Below are 23,484 nucleotides of genomic sequence, written 5' to 3'. Positions count from 1 at the left end.
GCTAGTTCTACAATCATTCATTAAAACGTCATCTACCATCGCCATCGATCACGTTGTGTCTCCTGTCTTCATCGGCTTGCCACCCCGTAACATTTGGTTGGAGGTATCCTGGCCTGGAGCTTCGGCGCCCTGTGTAATCTTGCGCCGTTGGCAGCGGGTTCCTGGGACGACGCATCACCTGGCTGTTTCCCAGCCTGCCGGACCCGACGCCACATTGCCGTTCTCCACACCCCGCCCAGTCCGCCGCCCTGACCAAAAGACGCGGAGAAACACAAGTAGCCCAACTTTAGGATCCCACCGACCCGAGACGCCACGAACACGTGCAAGGACACATCACAAGACACAGGGCATGAAAGACCTGACCGAATGATCCGACCGACCCGGGACCCCGACCAGATGAACCCACCGACCCGATACAACACTACAGATGAAGACATCGCCACCGCCTGTGCCGTTTGATGCGTGCCTACGAACCAGCCATCAAATCCTGGCGACCGGCTCAACGAAAGCTTCCTGGACGAGGTTTCATTGATCATCATGGCGGCAAGCCGTTACCTTCTTTCTCATCTTTCTTCACCAGTCCGCACAAAATCACCGTCATGTCATAAATCTGATCATCTTTGACATCTTCGTCCACCGATCGGGACGATCGCTCGGTGGCCCCGGGTAGTGTTACTGCCGAAGAAGAAGAAGCGGGCAATGGCATGGGCAGGCGCCCTTGCGCTAGGTCCGCCATCATTCATTAAAACGTCATCTACCATCGCCATCGGTTACGTTCTGTCTCCTGTCTTCATCGGCTTGCCGCCCCGTAACAATATTTCATCCACAACACGAGATCCGAAAGGTCATCTGTCCTAACACTGCTTAGTGCCCTGTTTTTCCTTAATTTTACAACCCACAGCACAGACACAGGCGGCAGTACTATCATTGCAGCATGGCGTAATTAGGCATGATAAATGTTTTCAATGAAATCCTAGGAACAGTTCAAATTCAAATTCATTTTATTTTCCTTGCATGCAAGAAAGGAGCAGCCACAAAAAGCTACCGTTCGCGGCAGCTTGACGAGATGGCTACCCCTACAAGAGATGACAGCAGCGGCGCGCGTACATCGAGGAGTACAAAAACAAGCATATTTTTAACACTTCAGTTCACAATATTATACATATTCTGCTTTGCATACACTGCACGGTTAATAAACTCAACTATGTACACGATTGTTATATACAGACACGATAAAGAAAGAAAGAGTAGAGAGTCGGAAAACACATTAAATAGTACACAAACACCAAATCAAGTCAAGCACGAGAGACATCGGGGAAACACTAGAATACAATCATACTTAAACAAAAACACTTCGAAGGCCTTTCTTTGCCATACAAGTCATTATAATTTTTCGGTGATCAAAATTATTTAACATTGATGGAAGCGTATGTGTTAAGGACTGCAAGGAGTAGTTGTTTCGGGGTGTAGGAACATGTCAATACTCAGGTTGGCGGGTATTAAACGGCAATGAGTTTGGCGTGAGTTTAGAGAGAACAGCAAAGAACGGATTATTTCCTTTAGTGGCCATGAGATACGAGTCGACTAAACGATGTTTATACAAATTATCCATCCTAACTGATTTAAAATGTTCTAACAACTCTGCAGAGGGAGAGTTGAAGGGAACATTTTCAATTATCCCTAATGCCTTTTTCTGCAGAATGAGTAACTTGATATTTGTTCTGGTTATTGTCCCCCAAACCAACAGTCCGTAATTTATTTTGTACAGAATTAAAGAATTGTATATCAATAGTTTTACTCGTTCTGGTAATGAATATCTATTTTTATTAAGTAGACCAATTATCCGGCACATTTTTTTTATGTAGTTCATTGATATGGGAGTTCCAACTCAGACTGCAGGAGAAGTGAGCTCCAAATGTTTTTATGCATTCAACAATGCCAATGGAAATTTCACCATAAGCTATTTTGGGCAAGGCAACAGTTTTGTTCTTCGGCCGGAATAGCACCGCTTTTGTCTTTGCAGTGTTCACTGGTAGCGAGTTGTGATCCATCCAGTCTAAAACCAGTTTTAAGATCTTTAATGGTTTTTTCGATGTGCTCTGCTTTATAGCCGGTAATTAAAAGCGTTGTGTCATCAGCGTAGCATACGAGAGTGGCATGAGGATCAGATATATCTTGCAAATCATTGACATATAGGGAGAACAACCATGGTCTCAAGACACTTCCCAGTGGTACACCTCTTTTAATGCATTTCAGTTCCGAGGAATGCTCACCCAGTGATACATACTGCTTGCGATGGCTTAAATATGATGTGAAGAGGTTATACGCAATGCCATGTACGCCGTAAGAGAAGAGTTTGTACATTAACCTTTTGTGGCAGAGAATGTGAGATGCTTTCGACAGATCTATGTAAACCCCTAATGTTAGGAGATTATTCAAAAAATTGTGCAAAATTATTTCTTTTTGTTTTAATAACGCTGTTTCAGTAGACAATTTCTTCGGAATCCATGTTGAAAGCTATTTAAGAATGAAAATTTAGACAGAACATTTGTCAGTCTCCTGTGTATGTTTTTCGAGCGGATTAGAGAATACTGGTAGGATTGAAATGGGTCTGTAGTTCTTTAACATATATTAATCGGAACTTTTATTTATTAAAATCACTTTAGCAACTTTCATTCTTTCAGGAAATATTCCTGTTGATAAAACCAAGGTAAATGTATATGTGAAAGGCGATTATATAAGGTCGGCTACAGACTTTAGTTGTTTTACTTGTATATCTTCCGCGTCACAAGCACCACTGTTCTTCAAATTCAGAAGAGCAGACTCAACTTCGCGTTCGTCAGCCCGGGATAAAAACAAAGAGTTTGCTGTCGTCTGTGTACACGAATTGCTCAAATTATCTCTTTCCAGTGAGTTTGAGAATTGATTTATATAAACTTCAATGAAAAGGATTGCCAGCCGAGCTCCAGAAAATGTTTCACCAACATAAAAAACTGATTGGACATCACTTTTTTCCTGGCCGCGGCAGAGCCCAGAGTTCAGGTTTTTCCATAGCAAATCTGATCTCTTTGCATTTCGTGAAAATAAACCATGGTAATACGCTGCTCTTGCTTTCCTCAGTACACTAGTAAGTTTATTCCTTAGGCACTTGAATTCTGTGAAAACATTTTCGTCCTTAGTTTCAATGAATTTTTTATATAGGCGATTTTTTAGGGTAATCGTTTCTAATATTTCCGTGCTTGCCCACGGCTTACGACTCCTTCGTGCCTTCTTCGCAGTTTTTACATAAAAACAGGAGTTATATTTGGGCAAAATTACACTTAAGATATTTTCATATGCCTCATCGGGGCTATTTGCATTATACACTCGATCGCATTAAACTTATTTATCATTTATTTAAATCGAGATAAATTGTTCTGCAATATATCTCTAAAAACAATTTGTTTTTCCTTTCAACATTTATTTATTCCGCTTACAAGGATATAGACCGGCAAAGGGTCGCTGATATCAGTGGCTAAGGCGCCTGTCTTAACAAGTGGTAGTGGATGGTTTGTTATATAGAAGTTATAGAAGTCTAGTGGTGTAGCAGTTGTTTCAGTCACTCTTGTTGCGCTAGTAGATATTATATCAAACCCATTTAAGATAACAACTGAAGATAGGTCAGCTTCTTTAGCATCGTTTCCGAGCCAACTGACATTGAAGTCACCTCCTATAACAAGTTTTACATTATTTTCAGTTGCAAAAATAAACATAAGTTCAAGGAATGTACAGAATGCATTCAAACAACCGCTGGGTGGCCTATACAACCCCACAAACAACTTCATACCATAACGAATCGCTATGTGCTCCATAATCATCTCTAACAGCAATAAATGCATTTCCAACATAACACTCGTAAGTCCAACACACAAGAACGGACACACCACCGCCGCGCTTGCTTTCTCGAGTAACAAAAAAATGAAAGTATGATGGTGGCGTGAACATTTTGCACTCTTGATCATACCACGTTTTTGTTAGTATAATCACAGAAACGTCATAGTTTAAAGTAGGTAAAAACAGATCCAACTCACCTACTTTTGACCTGGCAGACCGGCGGTTTAAATTTAAAAAGGAGAAACATGTTTTTTGCGCTTCACAAATCTTTGTTAAATCTTCAGGTATCACAAGCATTTTGCATTCCTACAGCTTTTTTTTTTCTTTTCTTTGCACAGCATCCGCTTATCGTTCAAGATCGACTAGCTGTCGATACGATTTTACAACGATGGCAGTGTCTCCAGTTTCTTTCCGAAGCGGGATTTTACCATTAGAATGCCATACAAAAGAGAAGCCATTTGCCTTCGCCCAGTCTTTCATGCTTCGATAAAGATCGCGGTTATGCTTGGTCATATGTTCTCAAGAATGAACGAGTTGCTTTTTGCTTCCTTCAGTTTTTTTCCGCATAGCTAGCCACATGTCCCTATCTGCCTGGCGGTGATAGCGAACAATTATTCCCGGTACCTTATCTAATTTAGCTGGAAGACGGTGTATAGCAGAGATGTCATTTTGAGTCAGAACCGATACATCTAAAACTGGGGCAAGTTCGCTGACTTTTTGCAGACGATCTTCATTAGGCGTCGCGGGTATTCCGTGAAGTTCTAGACTGAGTGGTATGCTGCGCCATTCAATATCATTTACAGCTTCCTGTAGCTCCTGCTGCGCTTCAATAACCTGCTCTCTGTCATATTTATCGAGATGCTTTTTGATTGATTTTATGTCCTTTTATTGTTCGTCCCGTCGCTTCATAACATCGTCAAACTTTTCGGACATGTGTTTCACTGTCTGTTCCATGTCATCCACTTTATCTTTTAGCGGCAAGAGTTGATCTAGCTTTTCGTTAAGCATAGCAAGGCTTACAGCTATTGTATCCGCATCTGTGCCCTGATTGCCGCTTTCATCTTTCGCACTGTCTTCGCGGCAGTGCTGTCTTTAGAGTGCAGTCTTTTTTAGATCTGAGTGCTGTTTCGTTAGCATCGCAGCAGATTCCTGCGTCAAAATTATTTGTGCACGAGCTGCAACTAATGTCTCGCTCATCGCACGGCTTCTTGCACTCAATACAAACACGAGGCATCACTGGTCATAGATGACAAGTGCTGGGCAGCAACGGCAGTGAGGTGAAGGAAATTAGGAAACAATATCAACCAACCTGCGAAAAGTAGTTCACAGTGATTCATCGATGCTCTGCACACTGCCGCCGCTGCCAGTTTTGCGATAGGTTATCGGGCACAGAGTGAACGGGTAGAGTTCAAATGGTGGCGCTTGCTCTATTCTTTCCGACGCGTGTTTCCATTCTGTCATTTTTCTGCATAGTGCAGCGTTCTGCTCACTAGAGCCAGTATTTGTGCATTTGGCCTATAAATGACGCTTCACCTTAGCACCTATTTTTTTTTTCATGCATTTTATGGATGCTTTCATGTCAAATAAACTCATACATGCATGCATATTAGTGTTTACATTGCACAGTGAAATTTTAGGTGCAGACAAGTGCGCAGTAGTGCCATCGACTGCGTTAGATTTTTTAAAGAGTAAGCTAAAACAATTCTGCCCGAACCGAACACATCACTGAACACCGATCAAGCACACGCCTTTCGCTAAGTTAAACCTAACACTATGCTTATCGCATAAACGCTGTAAAGCGTCGGATGGCATAACGCAGCTCAGTAGGGCGTTGCTGCGGGCTAGTTGGTGTAACATTGCTTAAAATCATAACTGCGCGGAGTAACGAAAGAACAACACGGGCGCTGACTTACAACTGAAGTATATTTAAAAAAAAACACGCGCATCGTGCAATCTTGACACAAGCTATCAGTCGAGTCAACGTCACCGGCGATGTAAAAGTTTAGATAAAGGCGATCAAAGTAAATATATTGGCCGCTCTAAATTTAAGGTGAAAGGATAACGGGTGCATACAATTTTGTGGAAGACGCAACTGCAATCGTTCTGCTATTCTAAGTACGAGTGGGACAGCCATGTGCTAATGCTAGTTATGTTGGAATTAGGCATGTTGTATCCAGCAATGAAACGAGCGGCTCAATTTGTACACGCTCTAAGGAATTTATAAGTATCCTTGATGGGTTACCACATTGAAGATGCGTATTCAAGCTGAGGGCGAACAAATATTTGGTAAGCGATTTGCCATATAGAGGTCGGCGTAACTCTGAGGTTATGTTTTGAATAGCCAAACATATGGTTAGCTTTGGCAGTAACTGTTTTTAGGTTGTCCTGAAATGTTAAGCATAAAGTAAGTCCTATGATGACGCGATGGTGAGCGCACTGGTATTAATCAAAAATGTAAATTGAGAATTGAATGTTTTGCAATTAAATATCAATTATTTACGCTTATCTCCGCTGAGGGACGTTAGCCATGGTAAGCGCCAAATAGCAATGCAGTCGACTTCTTCCTCAAGAGCGTTGTGGTCATAAACAGCACGAATTTTGTGGTAAATAAAGCAATCTTGGGCAAAGAGCATCATGGTGGAATAATGTTTAGCGGTCATCGCTAGAGCTTAGAGCAAATAATTGACCAACTACGCCACCTTAGCACACGCTTGGCTCATATCTCTTAAGGAGGATGAATAATTGTCAGCACAAGTGCACAGTTCACGCAATAATACAAAGTTTGGTACCCTAGAAATTGCTAGGGAATCGAGGCGCAAAGATGCTAGCTTTCCTAGCATCCTTGTTTGCTAGATCTGTGCTAAACGCCAGATCTTGCAAGGTCTATGCTAGACGCCAATGTGGAACGCTATCGGATGCTTTAGCAATGTCCAGCAATATACAGTCGATTTGGCGACCTTACTCCATTCTGAGAAGCAGTTCGTTAGTAAACTCAAGTAATTGTGTTTCACAAGATAGCCCTTTCCTGAACCAGTGCTGTTTTGAGAAAAAAAATCACTACTTTCTATGTGTAGTGTCGTGTTAGATGCATGATGTACCCGAAACGTTTGCAAGATATTGTTACGGTATAAAAGACGAGGCGGCCCAAGCGCGTAGATGGGAAATGACTGAGAAAGAAGAAAACAAGGGAGTTGGGGTTCAGCGAGCGACTGTCTGTTTCTGTGACTGCTTCTGTGATTCTTCCAATTATGCGTCTATGCCATAAGTGTACTCCTACCCCATAACATTTTGGTGGCAGTGGTGGGATCGCGCTCACTCCCGCCCAGCGCCGAGCGCCATACGAGACTGGCGGTCGGTCTCCGTTACCCAGGCTCCAATAGCAGCTCCTGTGTACTCGCCGGCAGGGTCAAGGGGAATATCTGCAGGACTTCGCCGTGCATATCAAGCTGTTGGCAGTGCAGTCCTTGCCGGGGGCGCCACAGAACGCCGTGGCTTTGATCGACAACGAGGCCTTTCTTGGCGCCCTCGTGGATCCTGAGGTCCAGCGCCAGCTACGTCTTGAGCGCCTTGATTCGATCCCCGCCACTTTTCGTCTCGCCATCAAGGCGACTGGCAAGTAACGCAAGCGGGGCTCCGATCAAGACGCCCGCTTACGGAGGAAGCTGGCCGAACTGGAGCGGGCGCGCAGCGATGCCGCCGTGCGCTGCCACACGCTGCAGAGTGATCTTGAGCAGGCCAACGGGGGGCTTGAAGACCTCGAGTCGAGTGCCTCTCAGAGTCTCAAGAGCGCACAGGCATTTAAGTCACGGAATACTGAGGTCCAGGATCTGTTGCAAAAAGAGACCAAGCAGAAGCTGGCACTGAGGTCGAGTCGGAGCGGCTAGCCGCCGAGCGGGACACGGCAGAGCGGGAGTGGTGCGAGAAGGATAGCCGCATCCTGGCACTGGCGCGGGAGCTCGGGGAGCGCAACGGCACCTTCGAGAAGCTTGAGCGGTCCTGCAAGCAGCTGCAGCTGGAGCTGGAAGATTCAGCCAGCTCGCAAGGCACCGCAAACCGAAATCCGCAGTGAGAGAAGGCCAAGCGCTTCCTGGACAACCGGCTGGCTGCGCAGAAGACGCGTCAGAAGGAGCTGGAGGAGGAGCTGCAGCTTGCCGAGCACGTCAAGTTTCGGATAGACCTCACCCTGCAAGTGTTGAAGGCCCAGCGCGAGCGCGACCTGCGGGTGCGCGATGAGCTGGCCGAAGAAAAGCGGTTGGCCCTTGCCAAGCAGGTGCGGGATATGAAGGCGGAGCTGTATTAGGAACGCGAGTAGCGGTCTGCAGCCCTGACGCTTCGCAAGAAGCTCGAGGTAGCTATCCAGAAGGCCGACCGGCCGATGCAATTGGAGAACAAAGCTAAAGAACAGGCCATGCGGGCACGCGAACGAAAAGCCGATGCCCGAGCCAAGGAGTTGAGCACGGAACTGGAGACGCTGAAGACCAGGCACGCGAAGGGAATCAAGAGCCTGGAAGAGAGGTTGTTGGCCGAGTGTATGCGGAAGGCGCGGGAGCTGCTGGAGCGGTTGTTACCTGAAGTCAAGGTAGATGGTGGTCTGGCCCACCAGGAGTGGCTGGTGTGCTTTGATAGGGAGCTGCGGGAATGGCTCAACAAGCAACAGCTGTGACATGGTATGGGCGACCACCTCGCACAAGAGGACGGTTCCTCACCGAGATTAACACTTGGCTGGATAGATGTGTGCTTGGAGAGCGAAGCTTAGATTGAATCGATGTGCTCATGTTGACGGCTTGGTTCGCAGTTTTGGTTTTCGCTCTCGTAGTGTCAGGGAATGTTTCATGCGGCGACACAGAGCAGGAATTCAAGGGAGGTACCTCGCAGAAAAGACAAAATTTAACATACGCAAGTCCAAACTGGAGCCTGAGGTACAGGAATCCACGAAAACCGAAGACGTCGAGGTAGAGAACAAGGCCGAGACCAAGGCCGCAGAGGGCAGCAGCGGTGATGATGACCAGAGAGACCAGTCCGTGAAAATGAAGGCCGAGGTTGAGGATCGATCAAATAGGGTGAAGAGGAAGACGTGGACAAGCCCGAGAGGCCCAACGTCAAGCCGGACATGGCGCCCAAGCTAACAAAGGTGGACATTGAGGCCATGGGTGCCATCATTCAGCTGAACGTCTTCAAGTTCAATCAGTCCAACTTCGACCAGATGATAAACAACGCGCGAGGCCCGCTCACCAAATTCTATGCACCGTGGTGTGGGCAGTGCGTGAAATTGAAACCTGAGTTCACTCGCGCGGCAATCGCGCATTGGAGTGAGCGGCCGTTGCCGTGGTACGATATCACTTCAAAAAATTTTCAGCATTAAGCAGCCTCCACAGAGCCAGACTTTGACTGCAATGTCATTTGAAGATTTCCGATTGGCATGTTGGTGTGCCTTGTGTGTTGTTATCGTCCATTTCCTTGTAGTCTGTTTTCGTAAGCGCCCGCGGGCGCGCGCGCGTGTGTGTGCGTGTGCGTGTGCGTGTGCGTGTGCGTGTGCGTGTGCGTGTGCGTGTGCGTGTGTGTGTGTGTGTGTGTGTGTGTGTGTGTGTGTGTGTGTGTGTGTGTGTGTGTGTGTGTGTGTGTGTGTGTGTGTGTGTGTGTGTGTGTGTGTGTGTGTGTGTGTGTGTGTGTGTGTGTGTGTGTGTGTGTGTGTGTGTGTGTGTGTGTGTGTGTGTGTGTGTGTGTGTGTGGTATGACACAAACAGTGCGTTTCCTGTTTCTTTGCCTTCCTCCCCCCACCGGTGGAAAGATGTTACGGTATGGAAGACGGGGAAGTGCGGCGCAAGCGCGTAGATGGGAGATGAATGGGAAAAAAGAGAACGAGGGAGTCTGGGGTTCAGCGGGCGACTGTGTCTTTTTCTGTGACTGCGTCTGTCTCCTGCGTCTGTGATTCTTCCCCTTATCCGTCTATGTCCTAAGTATACTCCTACTCCCTAACAATATACACGTCAGCGATATTGGGCGAGAGTTAACAATGTTCCGTCTGTCCCCAGATGTAAAAATTTCCTAATCATTTCCAATTTTTCCTTCGTACGGTATCTAACCTGAGGGATGCGACTGTGCATAAATGCTTTTGAGTATGATAGTATGATATTATCATAAAACACAATAATTTTCAATATCGTTGACTAATTAATTCCATCGAAACCACATATAGTTGTTATTTTTAGATTATCTGTGACGCAACGACAACGACCTATATAGACGAAGTCAAAATACGGTGCCGTTGAACTGTTCGAGTAGTCTACCTTCGCGCACACATTTACGAAAACGTTATTGAAAGTCTGATGATGTTCCTCCAGAGCTAATCTTAATTAGCTTACTCGAAGAGTGTTTGCTTCAGACAGCCGGTGGCACCGTGTCTGAATGGCGGACCGGGATGAATTTTTCTTATATACAATTTTTCTCTGATAGCTTCATAGCTGCCCTTTTCAGCCATATAGCTGTACTTAGCTGTTAACTAATGAGCGATTCTTCTCTTACTGCAAGCAATATGCCTTTTCGCGCTGTCCTAGTATTATTACAGTACATGGGGGCACGGGAAAAGTGCAGACTTCCTTGGTTTGCGGTGTACACTTCTAAGCCGCACTTTAGGGCGGCTGTGGCTACTTGAATGAAAGTGTTAACCCTGTAGAGATAGGGGAGTATTGTTCCTCATGACTGTAAACGATTCACTAAGCTAGAAATGCATGACCCAACCGAACGGTGCGGCCCATATTTGAAATCCGCTCTGCTCTGAATCAGAGGATGTACGTACCCACTTGCTCTCCTCTTTCCCTTCATCCCTTTACACCCTCCCTTTACTTGTAGGCTTCACGTTTTAGTCAATAGCGCAACAAGAGTAATTCCTTTTTATGTCATCATAATCTTGGCGCCAGCCTCTGTATATTGTTTTAGGTCTCGAATGAGGCTCCATTTCGTTCAAGCAGTGCTACGCTTGAATATTCGGAGATTTCGGGACCACTGTTTTCAGAACATCACTAGTTCATGTACCATTTCTTGTTACTTTCATTATTCATTTTACGACTGATTAAGGGCCAAAATTTGGTTATTTGGAGCATAAGAAGCCACTCACCGTAAACGCACAGCGGGGTTGGTTGATAGGCCCAATACGATTATATATACAAAGGTCAAGCGGTCCCACATTAAAACTCCTGAATGTGCTGACTTGTTTCATCTAAAGTTAAAGGATGCCGTTGAGCAAAAAATGAGGGCAACTCATCCGCCTGTACTGCTTCGTGATAGAGACATGCAACGAGGCAAAACGTAACATTTGATAAGCCTCCATCAGCGGTACTTCTGCTTTATTGATTATGCGAAAGCGTTTGACTGCGTAGATCACAGCAGATTGTGGTAAGCTCTCCAAGAGATGGGAGTTCCAATTCACCTCATCTGTCTCCTCAGGAACCTGTATGAAGGGCAAGAGCCCACAGTCAGAACTGGGCATGGTCTTACTGATTGGTTTCCGATTGAGAAAGGAGTGAGGCAAGGCTGCATACTGTCGCCCTGCCTATTTAACCTATATGCAGAGTGCATCATGAGGAAGGCCGGTCTGGACGAGTCTTCAGCTGGAGTGAAGATTGCTGGAAAACGTATCAACAACCTTAGTTATGCGGATGATACCACTTTAATGGCAGAAAGTGAAGTGGAACTCAAGAGACTTCTGATGCGCGTACAAGAAGAGACTGAGAAGTTTGGGCTTAAACTGAACATTAAAAAGAGAAAGATCATGGCGTTTTGCCCTATCAAGTCCTGGAGCATCAATGGACAAGAAGTGGAAGCTGTGACAGATTTTCTCTTCTTGGGCTCCAAGATTACCTCGAAAGGAGAATGCAGCCATGAAATTAGGAAACGCCTGCTTCTGGGAAAGAGAGCAATGGTTAGACTTGACCGCTTAGTAAAGAGCAGAGACATTAGTCTGGCAACCAAGATCCGTATAACTCGTGCTATGGTCTTTCCAGTTGTGATGTATGGATGCGAGAGTTGGACTGTGAAAAAGGCTGACCGCTGAAGAATTGATGCGTTTGAATTGTGGTGCTGGCGAAAACTCTTGACTGCCAGAAGATCAAATCAGTCAATATTGTCGACCATAATCCCTGACTGCTCATTGGAGGGTCAAATTCTAAAGTTAAAGCTCAGCTACTTTGGTCATCTGATGAGAAGACCGGAGTCGCTGGAGAAAAATTTGATGTTGGGAAAGTTTGAGGGTCGCCGGAGAAGGGGTAGGCAGCGAACGCGATGGTTAGATGACATCTCGAGGCACTGCAGATGAAGTTATGTGATGTTAGGAAGATAGTGAGAGACCGGAAAGCGTGCCGTGACATGGTGCATAGGGTCACGAAGAGTCACTGAACGACTGAACTTAACTGAGCGGTGCAAGGGCGCAAGACTGCAATATTGTCACGTGGTTGTGGCAATGCCATAGGCCACAGACGAACAGACAGGTGTAGCCCTCGAATGAAATCTTTATTGGCTGACTTGCGCCCGCAGAAGAATGCTATAACAGGCGAAAGCATCAAACGTGCTCGCTGGTTGTAGGAAAAAGAATGGTCGTTTCACTGGTTAGCGCTCAATTTAAAGGCGGCGAAAAAACATCTAGATAAAACTTTAAATGATCACTAGCATAACCAGGAACATAGTCAAAACACATGGGCGTAGTTGCCATCCTTCGAGATACCAGTCGGCGCATCTTCGGCGACAAAGGAAATGATAAAACCGCGTCTCACGACAACGAGCATGAACAAAGAGTGCATAATCGATCCGTGCGCTATGATCACAGCGGAAAACCCGCATGGAGGCGGCTGTTAAAAAAACAACACATAGAAATTTGAATAATTCAGGGCAATATACACGTCAGCACTTTATAAAAATTACTAGGCATCTGACGTGGTAGCCTGCGCTTGTGAAGGCCATTCAATTGTTTAATAATTTTTCAAAGGTTTCTGCTCTCAACCGAAACACATTTTTGCTTGATACGTAGCTCTCCTGCCAACAGGTTGGCTTTTAAATATGCCTAAATTAGTGACTACGTTTTCATCTGGCTGTGAAGCATGATACCAATAGAAAACAAGATCTTCACAAAATGCTATTGTTGTGCAGAGCCCACAAAAAGGTACATCTTTAGGGCATCGAAAAACTGTGCTTTGATGAGCATGATTCATTAAATCTTCGTGTTTTGTTACGTAGCGTTTGTGTGTTCGGTGCGGAAGTTACAATAAAACTCGTTTATCATCGTAACTGCTTCATTTCATAGAGAATGAATTTGTGCATGCTGCATTATAGAAGTGTGATCCGGATTTTTTTCCATCTCTACGGAGGCATTAGGGCACCATCCCAGGTCTTAGAGGCCAGTTTCTTCAAAAATTTTTAATGCACGTCTTCCTTTAGACGTTATCGAGCTGCTCTCTAGAGGAATTTATTACAATTTTTTTGCGGTAAAGACAGTGTTTTTGTTTTGCTTGTCATTCAGCTAGGACATTCAGTCATCCAGGGGAGTTTTCAGAAATTCGCCAGAAGGCAAGATGTTTGTCACCAGGGATGAAAGGGACTTCCCATTCACGCTATAGGCCACACTATTCTGCACAGAATTTTCTGTTTTGCTTGCAAAGAAGATCGTATTTTTTACTGAACTATACTTCCCTAGTTCAACTTCCAAATCACAGACGACCTGTCATGGAAGAGAAGTGCGGAATTTTGAAGGTCTATTTTTCGGAGCTTGCATTTTAAGAAAGAGAAAAATGCAATGTTTTCATGTCGCGCGATGAATATATCCTGATACAGTCATAGCTTATTTCTACTGCCGCGTTCACAATTTCTTGCTTGCATCTAACCGACTGCCCTCCTGGGTTCTACTATATCACTTGAATACTGATCCTCGAAGTTGCTCTCCCGCCATCGTTGTGAGATTACTGCATTGTGTGCTTCTTATTTTACCCCCACTATTTGCCCCCTACTCTGTTGTTCTTCAGTAATGTTTTTTTCAAGCAAATATAGATCTGTTTCGCTATGTGTGCTTGCAACCTGTGGGCTAATCTTCCAGTGTGGACCTGTGTCATCCTTTGTAAGAACAACAAAAGTGTCGACCTTTCGACTAGCACAGCAGTGCGACCGCGCTATGCATGCATGCAGTCGCCATCTTTCTTTGGCACCAGATATGTGAAATTTAAGATTAATGTCTTTTGCATAGGAAACAGATTCATTGTATGTTATAAAGGAAGACACACTCCGTTGCTGCAGGATGGTTTAATAAATAAATTTATTTCCACAAAACGCTTCCACGATGGCATTAACCTCCAGGACGGGCGTCGGTGTAATGCTGGCATGTTCCGAAAGAGAATCTCTGCGCTCGGCTTCGATAGCATACATATTCTGAACATTAGGAAAGGGGAGGAGACGGTATGGAATCAGAAACAGCCATATTAAGTACAACAGAGAAACCGACACAATGGCAATAAGATCCTGTATTACTGCACAAAACGACATATGGCAGGCAAGCATATGACAAATGATGCGCGTCCTCGGGCTTTCAGGTCTAGAAGCGAAGCATCCTAGCGAGCCTGACACATATTATTAAAGGCCAAGTGACGAAGTGTTATTGTAATAAAGAGCCTCTTTAATAAAACAAAAACATTATTTAATGTTTACTCCAGTATATCAATCATTACAACATTATACATTCTAAGGCTTTATCGTAACTCTTCGCTTTGTTCTACACAGAGAGAGCTCTAAAAGCAGACCGGTAAAGGCGCCTTAGACAAATTCTCTTCAAGGACCCGCCTATGTTTCTTTTTTCTTTTATTTTGGTCAATGATGCTTGCAAAAACCGAAGTGATACTTATTACCTCTCTTATATAGGACGCACTTTTTGAACAGAGTTTTCATTTTTTTTTTAAACTTCTGCATCTGACTTCTTTTTTAAATATTTCTACTAAAACTTTCTGCCTCTTGACTGCTGTTGTCTTACCTCTCCAGATTTATAAGAACTGTGTCATGAACAAAAATCATAACAACCCGTCATCTGGAGGACGCCTGCGTTTTCCGCACTCTTCCTTCATTGGTTTAGCCCCGCTGAAGCTGTTCGCATACCGTCCACGTTACACTTAACAGACTCGTACATAATACAAGGACGCAAGAGTGAAAAATGAACATGAGGTATGTTTACATAAGCAAACACGACTGTTCCAAATGTGCTAGTTTTGTCGGTGTTTGACAACAGTTGAATTTCGCCTTCGTATTTAATCCTAAACGAACACATGACATCCCTATTGAAGTAACCTATATGCAATTTTTATAGTGCCTTTAGAAAAAGTATGAGTGTGCAGGAGCCGATGTGGGACATAAAGAACTCATAATAATCTAAGGGTGCATATAGGTTCTGCGTTCACGCTAATAGGTCCGTAATGCCCGTATATTGCATGTGAGGCATATTTTAGGAAGTATAGGAGGTGTGAATATGTCATGTACTTTCCCATGGCAGATATATAGGTCCTGTTTACCATCATTAAGGATTGGATGTGCTCCTGTACCATGAGGATTTGTTTGTGATAGGTTGTAAAGGCAAATTTTGATATATGTGTGCGATGCCCCAGCTTAATTGGATTAAGATTTAATGACGAAGATTTCCATTCTATCGAATTTAAATTATTTGAACATTATTTAAATCATGAGCTCCCGTGAGCATATGCATCAGTTAAAAGCAACAATCGCTGTACTTCGTCTGATCTTACATTTTTTGTTCATATCTGCAATTCACGAGGAGCCTCCATTGCAAAAAAAAGCAAGAATTACAGACGCATTTCTCCAGGAACATGAAAAGTGTAATGGAGAGTAAATGAAACATGTCTCCGTCCGTCCAACTACTCATCGATTGCTGCATATCAACAGCTATGCTCACATGAGGTTTCAATTAGTAAAAGGCGTAGTGAGAACAGAAATATTATCGCCGCTGCTCCAATGGCAGCATGTGAAGCTAATAGACGCGCTTCGACAAATCGTAATTTCCCCGGATATATCTGCATGTAGAAAAAAAAAGAGGATGCACACTATTACGACTACAAAATAGCCAGCGCATGGTAAAATAGGATTTCTGAGATGTACCTTCAAAAACATGATTCTTTAAAATGATGGAGGACATAGGCTATGCCTGGTGATCAGCAAGAAATATTCAGCGTGTTTGGAGGGTGATCGGCGAACGGCGGCTGCGCTTGAGAAAAGGGATGCAAAGTACGAAACAGCAAAGTAACCTCTGAAAAGGACTAACATAGCCGCAGTAACCACGAGTTGCCATTAACTCCAATGCAGCAAGGCTGAACTTGAAGCCTCCAAGTTCGAATTACGACCATTACATGGTTGCGGAGAAAATACAAGCTGAGTTTCAAAAACAAGGCTCCACAACTGGCAGGAAAGCGACAACACCGCGAAGTTCACGGAAACTCGGCAATTCCGGAAAATGACACGCAGGATCTGCTGCACAGGAAGCATCAGAGGACGTCACCCATCATTCTTCGGAGGAGGCTGAGGCCAATGTCCTACCCACTTTACTGACATCGAAAAGCAACGAGCCTGCTGAAGACTTGCAGTGTACAGAGAACTTGGCGACAGCGGCAAACGTATGCCCCTCCGAACCAACGGCGACCGACCCAAGAGCAAACTAGGGAAACAACTCCCCTGCTAGGAGGAGGAGCAAGAAGCACAGTGGTGAAAGACGGCGGCGCCCTACTGGCGTCGCTGACTCAGACGAAGAGACCGCCTTATCGGAGGAGAGAAGAGAGACCAGACGCACAACACGCGATACCCTCGCAGCCGCCGCCCATTCCAGCCAGGCGTTCAAGCGCCCCTAACCACAACAGTCCAAGAGTGCGACTGAGACGGGCAAGCCAATCGTCTCCATGTGATTTGATGCATCGCGATATTCACTCACAATTGCCACATTCAGCGCTTAAAACCTCGTGCATCCAAAATAAACCAATGGCTATCAGATCTCTTTAGAGAAAACAAAACTGACATAGCATTCCTAAAGTAAATATAAGTAGCATCCCATAATTATGCCAGGGATTTTGTCCACAGCTATGGAAACGATTCACGGTGTTCTCGTGCGCTCACTCGAATCCCATCAGGTAGAACCGTGATCCTAATACAGAAACGTGATTCGATCGCTATTGCTGACTGTGAGCTAGCAGACGATAGCCGCTTTTGTATTGTGAACGCCCTTGAAGCGAGAACCTGCGCGTTTCGTCCGCGTCTAAGCACGCAATGAAGAAGTAACTCGTGCAGAACTGTTTGAAGGACAGTATTTTGCACTGTTCCAAAAGTTGAGGGCTGTCCTTCGCGACTGTGGCCTGGTTGTAGTGATGCAGGTGGCCTCCTGCTCAAAAGCTTGCTGCGCAATACGGAGAGGCGTGTCTCAGGCTCGCCTGGACCGGATTGACGTCTCAGGAGCAGCCTGGCGTAATTGATAGGACACAGGGTCAACCCCGTCTGTTTTTCTGGTCACGGGCTTGTGTAAAGCGCAACTAAAATTTGAAGAAAAAAACGTGTGGAATATATCGCAGGAAAGCGCTGGATTATGAAATAAAGCATCCTCTCAAATGAGAGACTCACAGATCAGGTATGACACGAAATACAGCGCTTGAATACAGCTCTTATCAGCGCTGTTATATGGGACCTCTTCAAAGAGAGAATTAAATCATTCGGTACAGGAATTGGGCAAAGCTAATCTGCAGAAAAGATAGCAAGATACAGCGGTTAAAAAGCACTGTCCGTGAACTCGTACAGGTGGATGATGAGCAGCCAGGTGAATTCCGAGAAGACAATAAAACAGTGAAAAAAAGAGCATCACGATGAACAAGAGCAGGCGCTATTGGGGCGCCCTAGTTCCGCAGGCGGCAGCAGTGAGTTGGATACGAGGCCCAAACCATCTAGTATTCTGTGCCTTTGAGCGGGAATGGGTGGTATGCAACTCTATCGACGATGTCTGCTACGCTGGTGGCGCCGCCAACGCGCTCGAAGAGGTTGCTGAAAGCTTTTTTAATTACTACTCCGACCTCTTAGAAAGTCAAGAAAAGACACCTCACTAGCCGAAATTATCGACTACCTCGCGACGTTCCTTCAGAGATTCGACACGTAATTAATTCCCCTATCAGCGTAAAAGAATGTCGACATATATAAAAGAACTATCAAAAACAAGCCTTCTGGACCCGACGGGATATTGTAAGGATTTTAATCAGACATTTAGCGATGAACTCAGTCACATACTGGCGGAGTACTCCACGACATCTGAAATCGGACGCTCCTGGCACCCTCAATGCGTCGAAGCACCTTTGTCCTTGTACCCAGAAATCCCGACAAATCTATCCTCGACGTCACGGATGTCAGGCCGATAAGCCTGTTGCCCGCCGATTACAAGATCCTAATTTCCGCCCGCCATCATGAGTTGTCCCTCAGAGGTATAGCTGGAGTCATCAAGCCTGTAGTTTCAAATACCACTCTGTAAACACAAACCTCTACTGAATAAGAACCATTTGTGAGGCGGTAAAATATGGAAATGGGACCCCTTTCTGGGCTCCAAATTGATTTTAAGAAAGCATTAGATTAGGTCGACCGGGCCTACCTCTTTGACCTTCCCCGTTACTGTGAGATCGGTGATGAAATGGTCCAAGGCCTAGCCATCAGCTGTGATGAAACAATATCCATCCTTCTTAGCAGAGAGCCGGGCCCGCCCATTATCATAGAGAGGTCGCTTCGGCAGAACTGCCCACTCTCGCCTCTCCTCATGGCATTAAATCCAGAGCCACTATACCGCTCGGTCCTTGCTTCCCCATCTGCCTCGGGGTTAAAGGAAGGCACGTACGAACTTCGTGTACTGGTGTGCGCTGACGACGTCTCCTTTATCAGTACCGCAACGTCCCACGTGGAAGAGATGATACGCCTCGCCCGCTGGCTCTGTCACTTCACTGGGCCTCAGCCGAACCTCGGAAAGTCAAGGGGAGCCTGGCTACGAGACCAGCTCAGGAAACCGGTTGACTTGCTCGGAATTCAGTGGAGCATCGCAGCTAGCCGGAACCTTGAAGTTAATCTCGATCTGAACGCTGCAATAGGCAACCCATTAGTCACAAAAATGCAGAAGCGGAGAAGCAACTTAGTTATGGAGGAGGCACCATATAGCCCTTTTCACGTGAGCTCACGTCGGTAGTACTGTCCTAATCCTGCTGGACTTTACTCTGCCAAGCTGTCAACTGCCAACAACAAATCAGTCTCCAGACGCCATCGAATCTGGGCCGTTTCATTTGGCGTTCCACGTATGGGTCAGTGCGACGAACGAATATATTCTGAAGCCTCCAACAGATGGACTTGGCCTCATTCACGTGGAGGTAAAACTTGCGGCTCAACGGTTCCTCCATTTCCGCAAGCCGTGCGACCCCGTCCAGCTAGCATGATATGTAGTCACACGGCCTCATTCATCTTGCCCAGTGGCTGTGGACAACGAGACCGCTTTTTCATGATACCGTAACCACCGGCTACTACAAAGAAGTGGCACAGGCCCTCGAACGGCTACAGCAATTTTCCTGGGACTACCTTAGTACAGTCAAACCCATTACACTGTATTGGGCCCTTGTGGCTAAAGTCCTCTGCCACTCTACAGGATCCTCCCGGGGAGAGTGGGTCCGGCCGACGTCCTGAGGCATGGCTGAGTGCCCATATTGCCCATGGGCTCAAAAAGATTTTTTCCGCCTTCACTGTTCCCTTTGCGAAGCATTTCAGCCTCGGAGAGCCGAGCACCTGGCAAGGGGAAATCTTGTACCCGTTGGAAATCGACGGGTGCCCTGCAGCACCAGGAATCGAAGCTGATACCTTCCAAATGCGAGGAGGGTGCTCTTGCGCAAGGGCACGGCAGGAGAAGCGAGGTTACTTCCTGTCATGAGCTGGAAACTGCATCTTTTGTGGTAAGCGGGAGACAGTGGAGCACGTGTTCTTCGAATGTGCCACAGAAAGAATTTTCTGGAACGAGCTGCGAAGCTTATTCTGTGAGGGCTGGGACGTGGCATGACGCAGTCTTCGGCGCTTGAATGTACCCACGGTGTCCGTTATACTAGCGGACTGCATCCTGGTGCTAGGCCTTCACTCTCTATGCAGGGCGCTGACCGATGTGACTGAGTGCGTGAGCGTCCGAAGCGAGCATGGAGGCACTTCAACAACAGTTTATTGGGCACTGTGCGCCCTCTAGGCCCCAGAATCGGACACGGCGCTCTAAGAGGATCTGGTGCGTGAAGAGGATCTGACGCACAACTTCAAAATGGACTCCACCACAGAACTCGTTTGTTTTAGGTAATTCAGTTTCATTGTTTTTTATTACGTTGGGAGAATCGCTAGATGGAGCTCCGAATAAAAGCCACTCGAGCTTAATGATGACCGCTGCTTCTAAATCGCAATAAAAAGAAATGAGCACATGTGTGAAGCCATTAGATTTTCCTAAATAGCATGAAGATATTTCAATAAAATAAAATTTTAATTCCATTAGTTCAAAGTCACGGGCTTTGCTCTATAACCGTCTTGACGTGAAAAAAAGGAAATTTACACATAAGTAACCCCTATTTTCAAAAGTATAAGATATACTATGCTACCTTTTCTTGAATTTTTGTCGCCGTTTCTTTATCATACTTTTTAGCAATTCCTAATTTTCTATTCAAATATTGAACTGAAAAGGTATTTTATGTTATTAATAGAGCTTAGGTAATTATCGTTGACATGTGTTAAATAATCTAAATAGCCGCACCCTAATAAATGTTATGCCAGGATTCGTAAAGTTTGCATACAAAATTTTGTTTTTAGGAGCCCATCAGAATTATCTGCTCTTCTGACGGAGCCGAAAGAGCGCTGTCATGTCGTAGTCTTAGTGGCTGATCTAAATGCCAAACATTGTTTTCCACGCATATTCATTTTCATAATCACAAAGGCTATCGAGGATGAAGACGTCGTATTTTCGCAATTCTTTGAAATACAAATTGCGAATTTTTATAAGAAAGACGTATTAAAATTGCTTTGAAGCCCAGTGTTTTATTTAGTTGTTGTTAATCTTCGGATCACTTTTTGCCCGTGTTGTCGCTTTTGAGTACTATTGTGGAAAATATTGAGATTCCTCGTGGTTAGCTCGCATACAATGTGGACGTGGAAGCAAAACAAGGCTGAATGGTTGGCCTGTTGGTAATTCATATTCACAGGATAAACCAGCAAAAAAAAAAAAACGCAAACATGAGAACTTCACGGAACACGGGCTGGACTAAAAACTGTCGTTAGTCCAGCGCGTATCCCGTGAAGTTCTTTCGTGTGTTTGCGTCTTTTTTTTTGGCTGGTTTGTCATTTGAATGTGGAAGAGAAAGTTGCGTGTCAACGTGCTGGTGCGTGGAGTGCTGATTTTTTAAAAATGATGTGGTTTCAACCCCTCCCTCGGTTGAGAAACTCTTACGCATAATGCGAAAAAAAAAACCTCTGAAGTGACTTTCTATACGCGATTACGTGATTGTTTCAAGCTCTACTATAGCAAAGCATTCTAATGCCGCTATGTGCGGACGCACGCAGAACAGCCATACATCATTGACTGAAATGAGCCAGTGCCTATGTCCTATAGACCTAATTACGCAATGAACATTTCCGCTTGCAATGCTGCGACGCACTATAATGGGAGCAGCATAAAGTTGTGGAAGCAGACTCGAGCGTATTGGAGCAGCTCAGGGAGCAGTAACGAAGCCATTTTGGAGAAGCTCTGGGGCAATAAAACTAAAGTTTTGGAGAACCGGAACTATGTTTTGTATCATGGCTCAACACTCAAATACTTGTAATAATTGCAATTTTCGCTTCCTGGCAACAAAACATCCCATAGAATAGTTTTTTATTCAAGGTTCAATGATTTCCTGAATGCACATGCATCTTTGAAAGATATGACAAACTACCAAAGCGTCTTCAAATGCTTAAAATAACACAACTGGGCTGGGCAACAGTTTCGTAAAGACCAGCAACAAATTGAAAGTTTGCTTTTACATTTCGTAACAGATTATCAGCTTAAACTAAAAACTTTTCATTATTTTGACCTGGTAGATTTATAAGTGGTATCTAAGTATAATGCGATAAAGCACCGCCACTAGTGTTGTGTACACGTAGATGAGCAGCACTGTTCTCATTTCTTTCTTCCGTATCATATCGTTCTCGATGCTGTGCCTGCCTAAAAGATTTCTGCGAACGGGTCAGAAGTGCCTTCAGGGAAGGTACACAGCATTGAAGGGTAGCCTTTCCTCTGTCATATGCTTTACTTCAGAGCCTTCTGCATTAGCTGGAGCTACGCTGGAGCTTCCCTGATTGAAAAACGCAGGCAATAGCCCTTTATGCCGTTCCAGCACTCTTGAGAACACCTTTAGTCATTGTAGTGCCACCATTGAAGGGTAGCCTTTTCTCTGTCATATGCTTTACTTCAGAGCCTTCTGCAGTGGTTGCTAAGATTATCGCTTGACCTACGCTGGGGCTTCCCTAACTGCAAAACGCTGGCAATAGCCCTATATGCCGTTCCAACACTCTTGAGAACACCTTTAGTCATTGCAGTGCCACCCCCATAACAGTTCAAGTATGGTTCACTCTGGCGTAGACATGGCAGCCTTGATGGTGAAGTATCTGCTTGTTTTCACAGCAGAACCACTAGAATAAATGGCGTAGTTATTTGCAGCCGGAAAAGTTTTTCAATAGCTGATGGTAGTTTGCGGCGTCTTCTAAGCTTGCTCCTCTCGTTTTCTTCAAAACCGGGGACTCAAAAGGCTGAATGAAAATGCTATGTCAGTGGCATGGAGTATTAGTTTGCCATCAATTTTCTCCAATTGGTTGTGGCTGGTTATATTTTATTTGTGAACAAATATTTAGATTAATCCGCACTTCTCTAATAAAAGAAAATATTTTTGTATTAGACACAGCATGATATGCATCGTACCTTTGGCATTTTTAATACATACACACACACACAGAAAAAGAAAAACAAAATGCATTGAGCACGTACTTGGCTGTACACAAGGGCATGCGGCGACATAAGGAGCGTAGAGATTATTGTCATAACGGTTTCTGGTGAGTGCAATAGTGCATCTCTCGCCGAGCACTGGACGTTTTCTGCAGTGCCCATCTCTTGATCCCGAGATTTTCACTACGCAGCAGTTCTCAACAAGTGATCCACAGTCGGCGCTTGAACTGCACTCCTTTCCTACATAATATGCCTGGAAGTAGATAAATACGCATAGTTTCAAAAATGACGTTCAAAGAAGAGAAATAAGAGGTTTGTTTATCAGTGGCACTTCTCTAAATACAAGGCCTGCAGTTCGTTGCGATGAATACTGTTTCGTCTAGCTTCAGGCTACGCGACTACTTTTGAAATAAAGCGATTTTTTGCCCAAATATTTTCTTCTTGCATATGACACCTGCGCTTCCGAAAGTTTCGGAGATCAATTGAGTTGATAACGTTTTGTGGTGAAGTTAGCAAGCACAATTGCAAAATTAAACCTATGCTTCAATCAAATAGCGGAAAAGTTTTGGTTTATTTGGGCA

The 23,484-nt window shown here is 44.9% G+C and overlaps 1 long non-coding RNA gene across 1 annotated transcript in view; it reads right to left on the bottom strand.

Annotated features, from left to right (window-relative positions):
- Window positions 1-14,143: 14,143 nt before the first annotated feature.
- The window catches only part of LOC146179356 (uncharacterized), an 88,035-nt gene continuing 78,694 nt past the window's right edge, over window positions 14,144-23,484 (bottom strand). Inside the window, exons 2-3 of the long non-coding RNA XR_014700920.1 lie at window positions 22,946-23,156; window positions 14,144-14,280 (exon numbers count right to left, since the gene is read on the bottom strand). This is a non-coding gene — a long non-coding RNA (uncharacterized LOC146179356). The remainder of the gene's footprint in view (window positions 14,281-22,945; window positions 23,157-23,484) is intronic.

Source organism: Amblyomma maculatum, chromosome 9 (genome assembly GCF_055883805.1).
Source record: "Amblyomma maculatum isolate TAMU_Amacu chromosome 9, ASM5588380v1, whole genome shotgun sequence".
Lineage (NCBI taxonomy): Eukaryota > Metazoa > Arthropoda > Arachnida > Ixodida > Ixodidae > Amblyomma > Amblyomma maculatum.
The sequence above is the reverse complement of the archived record's forward strand: the minus strand, read 5'-3'. Positions and strand labels throughout refer to the sequence as shown.